This window comes from Trichechus manatus, unplaced genomic scaffold, assembly GCF_000243295.1.
Source record: "Trichechus manatus latirostris isolate Lorelei unplaced genomic scaffold, TriManLat1.0 scaffold00164, whole genome shotgun sequence".
Taxonomy (NCBI): domain Eukaryota; kingdom Metazoa; phylum Chordata; class Mammalia; order Sirenia; family Trichechidae; genus Trichechus; species Trichechus manatus.
Window position 1 is genome coordinate 4,273,516 of NW_004444100.1, and position 15,496 is coordinate 4,289,011.

At 39.2% G+C, this 15,496-nt stretch overlaps 1 pseudogene; it reads left to right on the forward strand.

Annotated features, from left to right (window-relative positions):
• Positions 1-2,251: 2,251 nt before the first annotated feature.
• The window catches only part of LOC101356335 (putative high mobility group protein B1-like 1), a 32,994-nt pseudogene continuing 19,749 nt past the window's right edge, over positions 2,252-15,496 (forward strand).

Here is a 15,496-nt window from a genome sequence, read left to right on the forward strand (position 1 = left end):
GGCAACAGATCAACAGGTTTACTCCTAAGATCAGTATGCAAAATTCATATTCAAATAGTTAAATAGATATATTAAAATTAAAATTGTTTTCCATATTAAGAACACATTGATTTGTTTACTGGTTACTATATATATTCATATATATATGTAAATGTATATATACACACACACACACACACACATATATATATATACATACACACACACAATTTTAACTATCAATTGTTGATGTAACTCCCTAAACCAAAACTATTTGGATAAAGTATGGGAAGTTAGCTATGTTTACATATTTTCATATGTGAAGTCATTATTTTGCAAATTACAATTTTTCATATTATCTTTAGTCTGTCCAGTGGGAATATAATCAATCAAAACTTTAAAGGAAGGCTCCATAAATTTTCTGTGGAGAGAATTCTTTTTACTGCCCTAAATCCTTAAAATGAGAATTGGAAACAATAGCGCCTTCAGGAAAGACTCTCAGCACACAGTGACAGATAAAACTGCTGATCATGAGCAGTATGGAGGGGGATAAGCTCCTTACCTGTATTCTTGGAAACTAGAAATGCTCACAGGGCAGTGGAAAAGGAACCAGAGGGTGGCTCTTGCTGCTCTACGCTAAAAGAGATTAGGCTTGCGATTGACTAGCCAGTAGGGATCAGTCAGGTAGACAACCTTATGGGAGCAGAACACTGAGTTTAGATTTGTCATACTTAGAATACACTGTTTCATATCAATAAGGCAGTATGACCCTCAGAGTTATAATACTTACATTGCTTTTGAAAGAACAAACATTTACTATGATGCAGAAGCACTGAAAAAAGTATCCTGGGGGAACAAACAGTATAGGGCACCAGAGGGGGAAGGTTGCTTGTTTAGGTTGAGTCTTCATTTGCCTGACTTCCTGAGCTAGAAAATTCCATAATTCAGAAAAAAATGGGAGAAAAAACAGGCCAAGTCCTCAGAAACAAAGCACAGTTGGGAGAAAGCTGGCAATGGGCAGGATGGATGTTGGAGGAAACTAATTTGGCAGTAATCTTGCTCTTGTGGGAGCAGTCAAATGGCTTACCAAGTTCAAAGGTGATATAGGCAAATGCTGGGAAAAAGGGATGCCATTCTAATGGGTAAGATGAAGCAAGAAGGATCCATATAGCAACAATACTACAGAAAATTTGAAAAGAGGTAATCAGTTCATAGTAGGTTCCAAATTGGGCCTGATAGTTTGACAGACAGATCCCAGCCTTCTAAGAGAAGTGACAGAGAAGGACTAATAGGGGTATCAGGGCCCAGCCAAGCAGGTCAGAGTTTGGGAAAGAAATCTGATAATAGAGAAAATTGGAATAGTAGTCAGGGAGATTACAGTAGAGTTCTAGTTTATGGGATGGAAAATAGATATTCTGACATGCATAAACACACATGTTTTAAGAAACCATAGCCAAGGGGATACCAAGTAAAAGAAGACAAGACTAATCCCAGGTCCCACCAGATTCTCTGCCTTGAATTCCTCCCTCTCTACTACAGCCTCCATGGAATGGCCGGGCCCTATACATTCTACCTGTGAAATGTCTTTCAAATATATCTCATATTCCCCGTGCCCTACTATTACTGTTCATGATGTCTTATAATTTTTTACTACCCTCAAATTTTTCCTCATTCAATCCAGTTTCAACACTGATCATAAGGTTCACTTTCTAAACTATGTATCTGACCATGGCCCAATCCCTTTATCAAAAACCTTCAACAATTTCTCGTTGGTAATTCTCAAATTTTTTTTCCAGCCAACTAATCTGATAGATGATGTTTAAATGCATGACACACTTCCATGAACATACTCTGATTTTGAAAGATTCAAACACTTTTTATAGCAAAGTGAAACAAATTTTATAGCCTATTTTTGTTCTACTTGGGTATGTTGAAAGATAAAAGATCTTTAAATTTGCATGCAGTTAGTACCATGGCCTTAAAATATGATATGACATCAAAACTGACAAAAATACAAGGAGAAATTTTAAATTCCTTGAGTATGGAGCATGTGGCAATAGTATTTTCCAAAGATAGCTGCAACGATTTACACCACCTCAAGAGTTGAGTTCATTTCTCCACCTTCTTGAGTCTGAGTGGGTCCTGTGACTGCTGTGATCAACAGAATATGTGGAAGTGATGCTGTGCCAGTCTAGGGCATAGCCCTTAAGTGGCCTAGCAGCTTTCACTTCCTCTCTCCTGAGTCTGCCACCATGTAAGAAGTGTGACAACAATGAGACCACCTTGCTGTGAGAAGCCCATGCCATTTGGAGAGGCTCTGATGAATAAGATGCCATCTGGAGATAGAGAAAAGCCAAAACACATTGAGATGTCACACGTGAGCAAGCAAACTGTCCTGGAAGTGGATTCTCCAAGTCAGCCATCCCAGCTGATAACACGTAATAAAAGATAAATTACCTAGCTAAGCCCTTCCTGTATTCCTGACCTACAAAATTGTGAGTAAAATAAAATGAGTGAGTTAAGCCATTAAGCTTTGAGGTTGTTTGTTACAGAGCAATAGATAATCAGGACAGGAGAAGCTTAATACACCTCTCTCAGTGCTTGATAGAACAAGAATACAATGAAAATTAATAAGGAAAACAGAAAATTTGAACAATATAGCTAACAAATTAACCAACATATATAGTACAGTATGCTCCTAAGTGCAGTTTATACACTCTTTTCAAGCACACACGGTACGTTTTCAAAAGCAATTCTCAATAAATTTAAAAGAATGTAAGAGATTTAAAACATGTTCTCGCACCACAATATGGTTATGTTAGAAGTCAATTACAAAAATGTTTCTAGAAAATATTCATATATTTGATACAAAATCTCAAAACCTAGAAGATGCAGCTAAAAGAATATTTACAGGGAACTTTATACCCTTAATTGAATATATGTAAAAAAAGAAAGAAAGCTAAAAATTAATGAGCTAGGCAACTAAGTCAATGAATGGAGGGCGGGGGAAAGGGAGAGGGAAGAACAGTAAAATAAATCCAAAGTTAGTAAATGGATGAAAACAACAACAACAAATTAAAGAAAACTAGAGCAGAAATTAATCAAAGAGAAAATAAACACTAAACAAAAAAGAAACAAAAAGCTAAAGGTGGTGCTTTGAAAAGACTAATAAAGTCAATAAATACCCTGGTATGATTGAGCAAGAAAAACGGAAGGAAAAATAACCAATATCAGGAATTAAAAGGGTGGTTGAATTGCAGATGCCACCATTACTAAACAGATAACAACAGTATATTATAAAAGTAGATAAAATGGACAAATTTCCTGAAAAATATAACTTAACCAAAACTTGTTGTTGTTAGGTACCGTCTAGTCAGTTCCAACTCATAGCAATACTATGTACAACAGATTGAAACACTGCCCGGAGCTGCACCATCCTCACAATCATCTTTATGCTTAGCCCATTGTTGCACCCACCGTGTCAATCCATCTTGTTGAGGGTTTCCCTCTTTTTTGCTGACCCTTTACTTTACAAAGCATGATATTGTTCTCCAAGGGACTGATCACTGCTTGAGAACATGCACAAAGTATGTGAGAAGAAGTCTCCCCATCCTTGCTTCTAAGGAGCATTCTGGCTGTACTTCTTCCAAGACAGATTTGTTCATCTTCTGGCACTGTATGTTATATTCAATATTCTTTTCCAATACCATAATTCAAAGGTGTCAATTCTTTTTCAGTGTTCCTTATTTATTGTTCAGCTTTCACGTGCATATGAGGCCATTGAAAGCATCCTGACTTGCGTCAGGCGCACCTTAGTCTTCAAGGTGATATCTTTGCTTTTCAACACTTTAAAGAGGTCTTTTGTAGCAGATTTACCTGATGCAATGCATCGTTTGATTTCTTGACTGCTGTTTGCATGGGCATTGATTGTGGATCCAAGTAAAATGGAGCCCTTGACAACTTCAATCTTTTCTCCCTTTATCATGATGTTTTATTACTCAGTAAGAAATAGAAGTGGTTTTCACTTCACTTAGACGGAAGAAAACTGCAAGAGAATTTCACTTCCACCCTAACAAGGAGAGAAAACTAGATAATCTACAAAAAATAATAAATGTTCTTCAGCTCATTGATGTCTGATGTCACAAAGTAACCAAGTTAGAATTACAAAGAATGACAAGCCCCTTCAAGGAGAGACGGGACAAACAAAATGTCTCACCTTTGGTAGAGCATGAGAGAAAGGTGTGGCCACTGTACAGTAGGTAATAAGAAATAAGCTAAAATTTTAATGAGTTCTTACAGGTCAATGTGGGCTAGCATGTGACACTAGAATAGCTGAGAGCCACAGACAAAAAAGGAGCTTGAATTCACTTGCAAGCTGTTTTCCAAAGGTGTCTCCAGGCAGCACAGAGAAAGTGAGCAGGAAGTGATTGGGTGAAGCTGGGGGATGGGTACAATGACCTACTCACTTCCACATATGCTTTGCTTTTAGGAAGCAAAAGCCTTAAAATTCTAGGGGTGGGACATTAAACCCTCTCACTACCAAACCAAAACCCATTGCCATCGAGTCAATTTTGACCCATAGTATCCCTATAAGACAGAGTAGAACTGCCCCATAGGGTTTCCAAGGAGCAGCTGTTGGATTTGAAAACAAATCAACGTGATCTTAATATGGAAAACAATTTTAATTTTCATATATCTATTAAACTATTTGAATATGAATTTTGCATATTGATCTCAGGAGTAAACCTGTTGATCCGTTGCCGTCAAGTCAATTCCAACTCATAGTGACCCTACTGGAAAGAGTAGAACTGCCCCATAGGGCTTCCAAGGAGCAGTTGATGGATTAGAACTGCCAAGCTTTTGGTTAGTAGTCTGAGCTCTTAATCACCGTGTCACCAGGAGTAGAAAATAGAAACATTTTCTGGAAGGGTAAAACTCAAAGAGTGGGGAAGAAAAACAATATATTACAGAAGTATAGACTGAATTCCCCCATGCGTCTGTCAGTTTATCTTATTGTGGGGGCTTGCCTGTTGCTGCTATCCTGAAAGCTATGCCACTGGTATTCAAATACTAACAGGGTCACCCCTGGTGGACAGGTTTCAGCAGAGCTTCCAGACTAAGACAGACAAGGAAGAAGGACCTGGTGCTCTACTTCTGAAAAAAATTAACCAGTGAAAATCTTATGGATAACAGCAGAACATGTCTGATAGAGTGCTGGAAGGTGACTCTTCAGGCAGGAAGGCATTGAAAAGATGACTGGGGAAGAGCTGCCTCCTCAAAGTAGAATTGACCTTAATGACGTAGATGGAGTAAAGCTTTTGGAACCTTCATTTGCTGATGTGGCATGACTCAAAATGAGAAGAAACAGCTGCAAACATCGGTTAATAATCAGAATGTGGAATGTATGAAGCAAGAATCCAGGAAAACTGGAATTTATCAAAAATGAAATGGAACACATAAACATCGATATGCTAGGCATTAGTGAGCTGAAATGGACTGGTATTGACCATTCTGAATCAGACAATCATATGATCTATTATGCCAACCTCTTGGGTAGTAGCAAAGATCTTAACCACTGCACCACCAGGGACCCCATAGCATCCGGGGGAGGGTGGGAAGCACTCCTAGCCCCAGGACACTAGCAAAGACCCATTGATCCTGAGGGAGGGATATAAACAAAATTCCTCTGCCCCTGGGTCCAGGATCCTATACCAATACCATGCAGATGACTGCTACTACTCTGAGAGGTGCAGAAAACTCTCTCACCTGAGAGCAACCTCAGATATAAGGCGGATATAAAGTAGAAGAAGAGGGGATGTTCCATCCTTGTGGGAGGGGTACACTGACTGAGTCTACCTGTGGGTGGATAGTAGTTGTATTCTGAAATAAACTTGTCCAGGTCCTAAATGAATGACTCTGTTACATACACAACCCATAGCAATTCACCTGGAATGAGACTACTTTACTTCTTAGGAAAAGAGGGGGCCAAGTGGGTCTGAATTTATTGTAAGTGTCAGCTGTCTCTCAAGTACTTTCATTCTCCACTAGAGATGGTTTGTATTATGGGATCTTCAATTCAGTTTCTCTTTGAGTGGTCTCTTCTGGAGAGGTTCCTTGTGGTTAGTCCATCATGTTGGTACTGCCTGTTCTTTAAAGCAGGGTAAGTGTAGTAGGGTCAATGTTAATAGAATCTTTACAAAACCATATTAATTCATTAACATCTCTTTCCTCTTACACAGTGTGCAAATGATCTCTAATGATCAGGAGTGAGCAAGACATCGATGGTATAGCTCTTTCATAAACAGTGCATGTGGCATTATAAATTTTAGCTGCAATTCCTAATAAGTCAGAAAAATGCCCAAAGCCTTCCTAGGTTTAATTATGTCACTTAGAGGAGAAGTCACAGCAGGCAGCTCCCAGGCCAGATCCAGCCTACTGCTATATTACTCTCCCTGACACCACACCAAAAAAAAAAAAAAAAAAAACTTGAGTAATGACAAAAGAATATTTAAAAATTGCATCTAAAAAAATTCTTGATTTCCTGTTCCTTTCAGAAAAAAGGAAAAAATCTCTAATAACTTTGGGCCTGTATATGTCCTGGTACATCCTGACCAAGCGCTGAATAGGAACCTCTCTTTTTTATGAGCTCAGCTGTTTGTTTAGAGTTCCTGGATAGTGCAAATGGTTAACATGCTCAGCTGCTAATTGAAAGGTTGGAGGTTCGAGTCCACTCAGGGGCACATTGAAAGAAAGGCCTGGTGATCTGCTTTTGGAGAATCAGCCTTTGAAAACCCTATGAAGCACAATTCTACCCTGACATTCATGGGGTCGCTGTGAGTTGGAATTGACTCTACGACAACTGGCTTGTTTTTGTTTTTTTTTTTTTTTACTGTTTGTTCACTGCAGTCCCTGCAAGCCCACTTCATCTTTTGCATCCCTTTTTTGGGACCTGTTTTTGTGTTTGTAATCCCTGGTGCAGGGTGGCTACCACCATCAGGAGCTTCTGGAGCCTTGATAAGTAGTCCAGGGCATCCCCTGGCTGCCAGAGGGTGTATGCAAATAGCCTGAGCCAGATCGAGGTTTTCAAGTTCCAAAGAAGAGTGTTTCCTGGGTGGACCCTGGCTGACTGACTGGCTAGTGCTTACCAGCGACCTCTCATTACTCCTGGTTGTTTCAAGGTGGGCAGTTGGGATTTACTTCTCTCTAGAGTTGTCATTTAAAAAGCCACGACCGAGGCAGCTGCTGTGCTACAGTCGTTTTTAAGGTCAACTTTTCTTGTTATCATAAGTTTATAAAGACAAAACAATTTCCATAATATATTTCACAATACAAATTAGAACAGAAGCATTTAAAAAAAAACTCAAAAGAAGTGTTTCTCCACATTCTATAGACTTTACAGTTTTATTTGTTTGTTTAACTGTTTTCTGAATAGATAAAATATTCACGAGTATGCGAATCAAAAATTTTCTCCTCTAGCTGGTGATAGGGACCCAAGGTTGAGTAAGGATATTGTTGATGTGCTGTGAGATTGTTAACCATTGTCACAGGGCAAGATTTGTAGTAACTGTTAAATGAGAAACTATTTTGTTCTGTAAGCCTTCATCTTAAGTGAGAATAACAGCACAATTGGAAGCGCGTAGTCAATGTCACTGAACTGTGTCTGTAGAAACTTTTGAAACTGTGTATCTTTGGCTATGTGTATTTTCACCAAGAAAAAAAAAAGGTTGAGAAGTTAGAGGGTTAATATGTGGTGGGGTTGTTAACCAATGTCATAAAACAACTTGTGTAGTACCGTTTCATGAGAAACTATTTGTTCTGTAAGCCTTCACCTGAAGTACAATAAAATATTAAAAAAAAAAAAATTTTTCTCCTCTAAATGAAAGTTTTCAGAGCCTTCCCTGACAGAATATCTAACTAACATTGGGTAATTTGGGAAAATGTATTCCAGGGTAAGTATACAGGCAGATTCCACTTCATTGTAAAGGATTAGCATCTTTCAGTTCAATTGAAATCTCCCAAGGAATTTAAAGTGCTTTACAAATTACATCTCATTTCCACAACATCCAAACTAAATGATCTCTAGTCCAAGGGGCTCTCAAAGTGAAATTTAAGAATTACCAACACTGCTATATGAAGACGTTATTTGTATAAGGCTGAAAATTGTGTAAATAATGATATAAGTTATATTTTTAAGTCTTACTAAATGTTGTTGTTAGATGCTGTCCAGTCAGTTCTGCCTCGTAGCGACCACATGTACAACAGAATGAAACTAAACAGAAAATAAATAAAGGACGGTAAATGCACATTCTTCACCTTTCCTATCTTTTCTCATACTTCTCTGTCATAGGAGTGGGGAGTGAGGACAATGAGAAGAACAGACAGATGAACTGACACATAGGCAGGCAGAGAGAGAATGACGGAGTCGTATAGTTGTTGTCAGGTGTAGTTGAGTCGGTTCTGACTCATAGTAACCCTATGGACAACAGAACAAAACACTGCCTGGTCCTGTGCTATCCTCACAATTATTACTGTATTTGAGCCCATCATTGCAGCCACTGTGTCAATCCATCCCCCTGAGGGTCTTCCTCTTTTTCGCTGACCCTCTTCTTTACCAAGCATGATGTCCTTCTCCAGGGACTGACTCCCCCTGATAACATGTCCAAAACATGTAAGAAGAAGTTTCACTATCCTTGCTTCTAAGGAACATTCTGGTTGTACTTCTTCTGAGACAGATTTGTTCATCGTCTAGCATTCCATGGTATATTCAATATTCTTCATCAACACCGTAATTCAAAGGCATCAGTTCTTTGGTCTTCCTTATTCATTGTCCAGCTTTCACATGGATATGAGTAGATTGAAAATACCATGGCTTGGGTCAGGCACATCTTCACAGATATAGATAGCTGCATAAATAGCTAGCTAGCTAGATAGATACAGACAGACAGACATAGATACATAAATAGAAACAGAGACAGAGAAAAGCAGGAGGAGGAAGAGAGTGAAGAGAAGATAGAAACAGACAGAGTGAGATTATCAGAGGAATTAGATAGGATTAATGTTTTCTCTACACCTTCCAAAATCCAGAGTCAAACAGAAATAAGAAGTGCAAGCCAACAAACTCCATTCCTCCTTATTTCCTGCTTATCGCGGCAGGTTTTGAATATTAGTTCTCTGGTTGCCAAGTCTCAATTCAACGGTACTAATAAGGCAAAACCAAAAGGGAAGAATACACTTGGCATTTCTCAAGCTGAAATAACTGAAGAAAAAGTTCAAGCCTCGAGTTGCAATACTGTAGAATTCTATGGGGAAAATATTAAACAACGCAGGAAGCATCAAAAGAAGATGGAAGGAATACACAGAGTCATTCTACCAAAAAGAATCGTTCTACTTTCAAACATTTCAGGATGTAGCATATGATCAGGAGCTGATGGTACTGAAGAAAGAAGTTCAAGCTGCATTGAAGGAATTGGTGAAAAACAAGGCTCCAGGAATAGATGGAATATCAAGTGAGATGTTTCAACAGAAGAAAGCAGCACTGGAAGTGCTCACTCGTCCATGCCAAGAAATTTGGAAGACAGCTACCTGGCCAACCAACTGGAAGAGATTCATATTTATGCCTATTCCAAAGAAAGATGATCCAAGTGAATGCAGAAATTATCGAACAATATCATTAATATCACACCCAAGTAAAATTTTGCCAGAGATCATTCAAAAGCAACTGCAGCAGTACATTGACCAGGAACTGCCAGAAATTCAAGCCTGATTCAGAAGAGGATGTGGAACGAGGGATACCATTGCTGATGTCAGATAGAACCTAGCTGAAAGCAGAGAATACCGGAAAGATGTTTACCTGTGTTTTATTGACTATACAAAGGTGTTCCACTGTGTGGATCATAACAAATTATGGATAACATTGCAAAGAATGGAAATTCCAGAACACTTAATTGTGCTCATGAGGAACCTGTACATAGATCAAGAGGCAGTCATAAGAACAGAACAAGGGAATACTGCATGGTTTAAAGTCAGGAAAGGTGTGTGTCAGGGTAGGATCTTTTCACCATACTTATTCAAACTGTATGCTCAGCAAAGAATCCAAGAAACTAGTCTATATGAAGAAGAATAGGGCATCAGGATTGGAGAAAGACTCATTAACAACCTGCAATATGCAGATGGCACAACCTTGCTTGCTGAAAGTGAAGAGGACTTGAAGCACTTCCTGATGAAGATCAAAGAACACAGCATTCAGTATGGATTACACCAACACAAAGAAAACAAAAATCCTCACAACTGGACCAATAAGCAACATCACGATAATTGGAGAAAAGATTGAAGTTGTTGAGGATTTCATTTTACTTGGATCCACAATCAACACCCATGGAAGCAGCAATCAAAACATCAAAGGACGCATTGCGTTGGGCTAATCCGCTGCAAAAAGACCTCTTTAAAGTGTAAAGCAAAGATATCACCTTGAAGACGAAGGTGCGCCTGACCCAAGCCACGGGGTTTTCAATCACCTCACATGCACGCGAAAGCTGGAGGATGAATAAGGAAGAAGGAAGAAGAATTGACATCTTTGAACTGTGGTGTTGGTGAAGAATATTGAATATACCATGGACTGCAAAAAGAACAAACAAATCCATCTTGGAAGAAGTACAGCCAGAATGCTCCTTAGAAGCAAGGATAGTGAGACTATGTCTCACATGCTTTAGACATGTTATCAGGAGGGACCAGTACTTGGAGAAGGACATCATGCTTGGTAAAGTAGAGGGTCAGCAAAAAAGAGGACGACCCTCAAGGAGATGGATTGACAATGGGCTCAAGCATAAAGATTGTGAGAATGGCACGCCTCCGGGCAGTGTTTCATTCTGTTGTACGGAGTCGCTATGAATGGGAACCGACTCAATGGCACCTAACAACAACAACAACAAGGTAAAGGAATTTCATGAATAAATTTAAAGCATTAAACACCCTTAATCCTCTCCCACCTCACATTCCACAGTCAGAACTATTTATGAGAAACAAAATGAACTAATTTTAGTTTTACTCTTTACCCTGTCCTGATTACTTCTCAATCGAGGCCAATTAGATCAGTTAGTTAAAGCCAGATGGGAAGACAGTGTAGCTTGAAATTTGTCCCTCATCAGGTTGGTTCATCAGACCTGACTGATTTGGAAAGTTTCAACTTAAAGGAGAATCTTTCCTTAGTGATATAGGAGGACCATTCTTTGGTCAAGATTAAATATGTAGAGCTGGATTGTCTTTCTTGGATCTACAGATGGTTAATGCCTGAAACTAATAAAACCTAGCTGATATGGATTGAATTGTGTCCCTCAAAAATATATGTGGTAATCCTTAACCTCTATACCTGTGGTTATAATCCCATTTGGGTATGGGTTTTCTTTCTTATGTTAAGAGATCATATCAGTGTAGCGTGTGTTCTAAACCAATTACCTTTGAGATGTAAAAAGAGCAGATTAGGACAGAGGAGCAAGTAGAGATGGAGGAAGATAGATGCCATGCCACATGAAGTTTTCCAAGAAGCCAAGAAATACAAGCTGAAGAGACAAGGACCTTCCCCTAAAGCCAGCACCCTGAATTCAAACTTCTAGCCTCCTTACTCTAAGAAAATAATTTTCTGTTTGTTAAAGCAAACCATTTGTGGTATTTCTGTTGGAGCAGCACTAGATAACTAAGTCACTATCCTTATACACCTCCGTGGAGAAAACTGCCTAATGCACCTACTAAACGCTCACAATGTGTGATCATATATACAGTGTGAAATAATACCACTAACAGTCCCAGACATATCACAGTGAACCAACTAACATGTTGAGTGACACTCTAGGATAGGCATGGCACTAGAACTGCGTCCTCATGTTACTAAGCACAGGTAGCACACTCCCAGAGAACCAAGTCACAGTGAGGAATGATGGCTGATAATGGGGCAATGACTCAGAGTACCATCACAGTGGGCAAGGAACAGAAAGGGTAGCCTTAACCCTTTTGAAGAAAATCTGTGAAAGGAAGTTGTTGCAAGTAGAGCATTACAAAAAAGGAGAGAATGAATGACAAACAGGAAAATAAGCAGAAGGCATTCCAGCAGCACAAGCTAAATATACGGTTATAAGCTCTTATCCCAAACCTTGGGGCTATAAGTGCATTAGAATCCAGAATTGTGTGTATTTTACAAAAGGCACTAAAGTGCATACATTGTATATTATATAACTGCCCAGCAAGATCTGAAGCAGGACCCCATCACCAAACACATCGATGTTTGCAGCAAAATATGTGACTATTCACACCAAGTGGAATGAAAAAAAAAAAAAGAGCGTAAGTGTCCTCTGTCAGATTAAGTGTGGTTTTGCCTTCAAAGGAGCTGGGAAAAAAAAAAATTCAGTTTTTCAAGCTTTTTGGATTTTGAAAATGTTCATGAAGGATTGTAGACCCACATTCTTTCCTTCAGCAAAACTACTAGTTTGGGGATAAAGATGCTGCAGACTCTACCTCTGGTACTTTTACTGCAGCTTCATTTTCATGATTTGCTCCCAAACCTACCGGCCACCATAGGAGAGCCCCTGGCTGTGCTATATATTAATGTACCGTATCAATGAATTCATTCATTTGGTAACATGAATTAATGAATACCTATTATGGGCACACACTGCAATAGGAGCAGTACAGTACAGCTATTCTACTAAGTGACCCTTCAGAGCCCAATGCTCTGGATTCCTAACTTCTAGATTTCTTAGTTCACCAAAACTAGTGAAACCAAAAAAAAGAAATATTTGTCATTTACACTTTCTATTCAAAGAGATTTGATAGTGAAATCTATTTTTAAATTAGTATTTTCGAGTCATCTAACAAATGCCACTGTTGAACTAGTATATATTAAATGAATCTTGAGCAGCAAATAATATTTGATAAAATGTATGTTCTTGAGTTATGTAGGCTTTTTTGTTGTTGTTGTTTATTTGCTTGTTTATTTTTTGTTGAGATGTAAGTTTTTTGCCACCTCCATATCCTCAATTTCTCTTTAGGAATCTTTTTTAGTAAAACACCAAAGCTTTTATCTAAATATTGCAAAGGTTATTCATAGTCTGAAAAAATGAAAAACACAACAAAAGATTTATTATGCCACACAAGTTAAAACTTTGTTTAATTAATTTGAAAATGAAATAATTACTACCTTATGAGGCACAGATTTACACTGGCACTCGGGAACCAATGATTCCTGTTTAAGAATCTGCTTTAATTATTTCATTTTTACCCCAGTGCAATGCATTCAATATTCCATTTTTGTAGGATGCTTTTCTTTCACCCTTAAGTATTAAAGTGATCATCCAAAGGATTGTAAGCCCTCTTTCAGATTTGGACTTCCTCTGGTTTGATAAAGACAAGCCAGAGAATAAATGGAATAGGAAATTTAAAAGATGGGACTATAACACAAAATAATGTCAAAACAGAATAAAATAACACCAGTGACATAACTTGGCTTTGAAATAAAAGATATGAAAACTATGGCTCTGAACTTATGGTAAATCAATCCAATATTTTTAGTTTTGTGCTAATACCATGTCTGGAACAAAGCTTTCAGTCATGTGGGAGTATGATTTACACTTTCATAATTTTATGTATTTTATGTCAGCAGCCTATAGGAAAATTCAGCTCCTGAGATGCAAACAGACAATCTAGGGCTTCCACTTGGCATGAGCAAATTTGATAAATAAAAGTGTGGCTATGAGAAACTAATTTGCTCTGTAAACCTTCATCTAAAACACAATAAAAGGAGATGGGGCCAAGATGGTGGTGTAGTCAGATGGCTTCCTATATCCCTCTTACAACAAAGACCTGGAAAAACAAGTGATTTGATTGTATATGGATATCTAGGAGCCCTGAACAAGGCAAAGTTGAGGAATCGGACTGAGTGGTGGGGGGAAAGGGAGACGGTTCGGAAGAAACGAGGAGTGCCAGACCAGCCGCGGGAGCCACAGTTCTTCAGCCCCAACCAGCTCCAGGTGTGCAACGAAGCAGTCATACAGTTCCGCGCTCGTGCTCCGGAGGCAGTTTCCATATCAAGAGAGTTGGCAGCAGAGATTCTTCTTGGACACTCTGAACCAGTGGAAAGCAGCTCCCTAGTGGCTAAAGATAAGTACATGCATGTGGCCTTTCCTGAGGATTTAAAAAAAAAAAAAAAAAGCCCATTTGGGAAAAACCTTTCTCCCTTTTACCTCCTCCCTCCCCACTCTGCACCGGCCTGGCCAGCTTCCGAAGCCTTTGAGTCCCATGGGCCAGAAGTAGATCCCATAAAGCACCCTGACCCATTCTCCTGGCCTTGGAGAGTAAACAAATTAACAATTGGGGGAAAAAATAAGCTACTGGCTCCCCTAAGCCAGGAACTCAGGGTTGGCACAGCTCCTTTGCTCGGCACAGGCATAAGGGGTCACAGACTTTGAGTGCCTTCCACCCCTGTGTAGACTTGTGTCGACCCATCTCAACAGTGTAAGCCCTCACTACCACAGTACAACAGGGTAAACACCTGAAGTCTAACTTCAACTGTTTCAGCTGTGAAGTAGCAGATTTGTGTGTTTGACACAGCCCTGCCCTTTAAGCAGGCACCCTTACCAGTCAGCATCAAGAGCTTGAGGACTGGTGGCTCCACCTATGCCACCTAGTCACCTGCTACAGGGGTCCAAGAATAAGTGGTGCCCCTGAGTCTTTACAGCCAACAGAGTAGGGGGCTCATAGTCAGGCTGCAAAACTCACCTACCTACTAGCTCTAGGGAATAGGGACATGCTTTCCTTTCAGACACTCAAGGGCAGCCGTCAGCCCCCTGCCTTGCTCAGTGCATGACTCCCCACTGCAACCAGATACCTGTGCCTACACCAATCACCCAAGCTTCTCTAAGACTGTAAGGGAGAGCCTGCACCACACACTTGGTGTCCGACTGCCTAGAAGCCTGAGCTGAATCCTTACAGGAAAGTTTAATGGACTCCTGTGTGCACATACTTAATTACAGAACTAACTACCTGGTGACAGGACACTAGAGCTTCAAAGGCGCCAGTAATCAAACTGCCTATTTGGGCATATCAAAACAAGAAGCTAGGACACACTAAACAAATATAAAATAAAATTATAATAACTTATTGATGGCTCAGAGATGACAGTCAATATCAAATCACATAAAGAGGCAGTCCATGATGGCTTCAGTAAGCTCCCAAAATAAAGAATCAATAAATTCTCTGGAGGAAGAAAATTTCTTGGAATTACCAGAGGCAGAATACAAAAGATTAATATACAGAACTCTTCTAGAAATTAGAAAGGAAATTCATTAAAAAGTAGAGACAGCCAAAGAACATATGGACGAAGTAGTAGCGGAACTTAAAAAAATTATTCAAGAACATAATGACAAATTTAATAGGCTGCAAGAATCCATAGAGAGACAGCAAACAGAAACCCAGAAGATTAACAATAAAATTTCAGAATTAGACAACTCAATAGAAAGTCATAGGAGCAGAA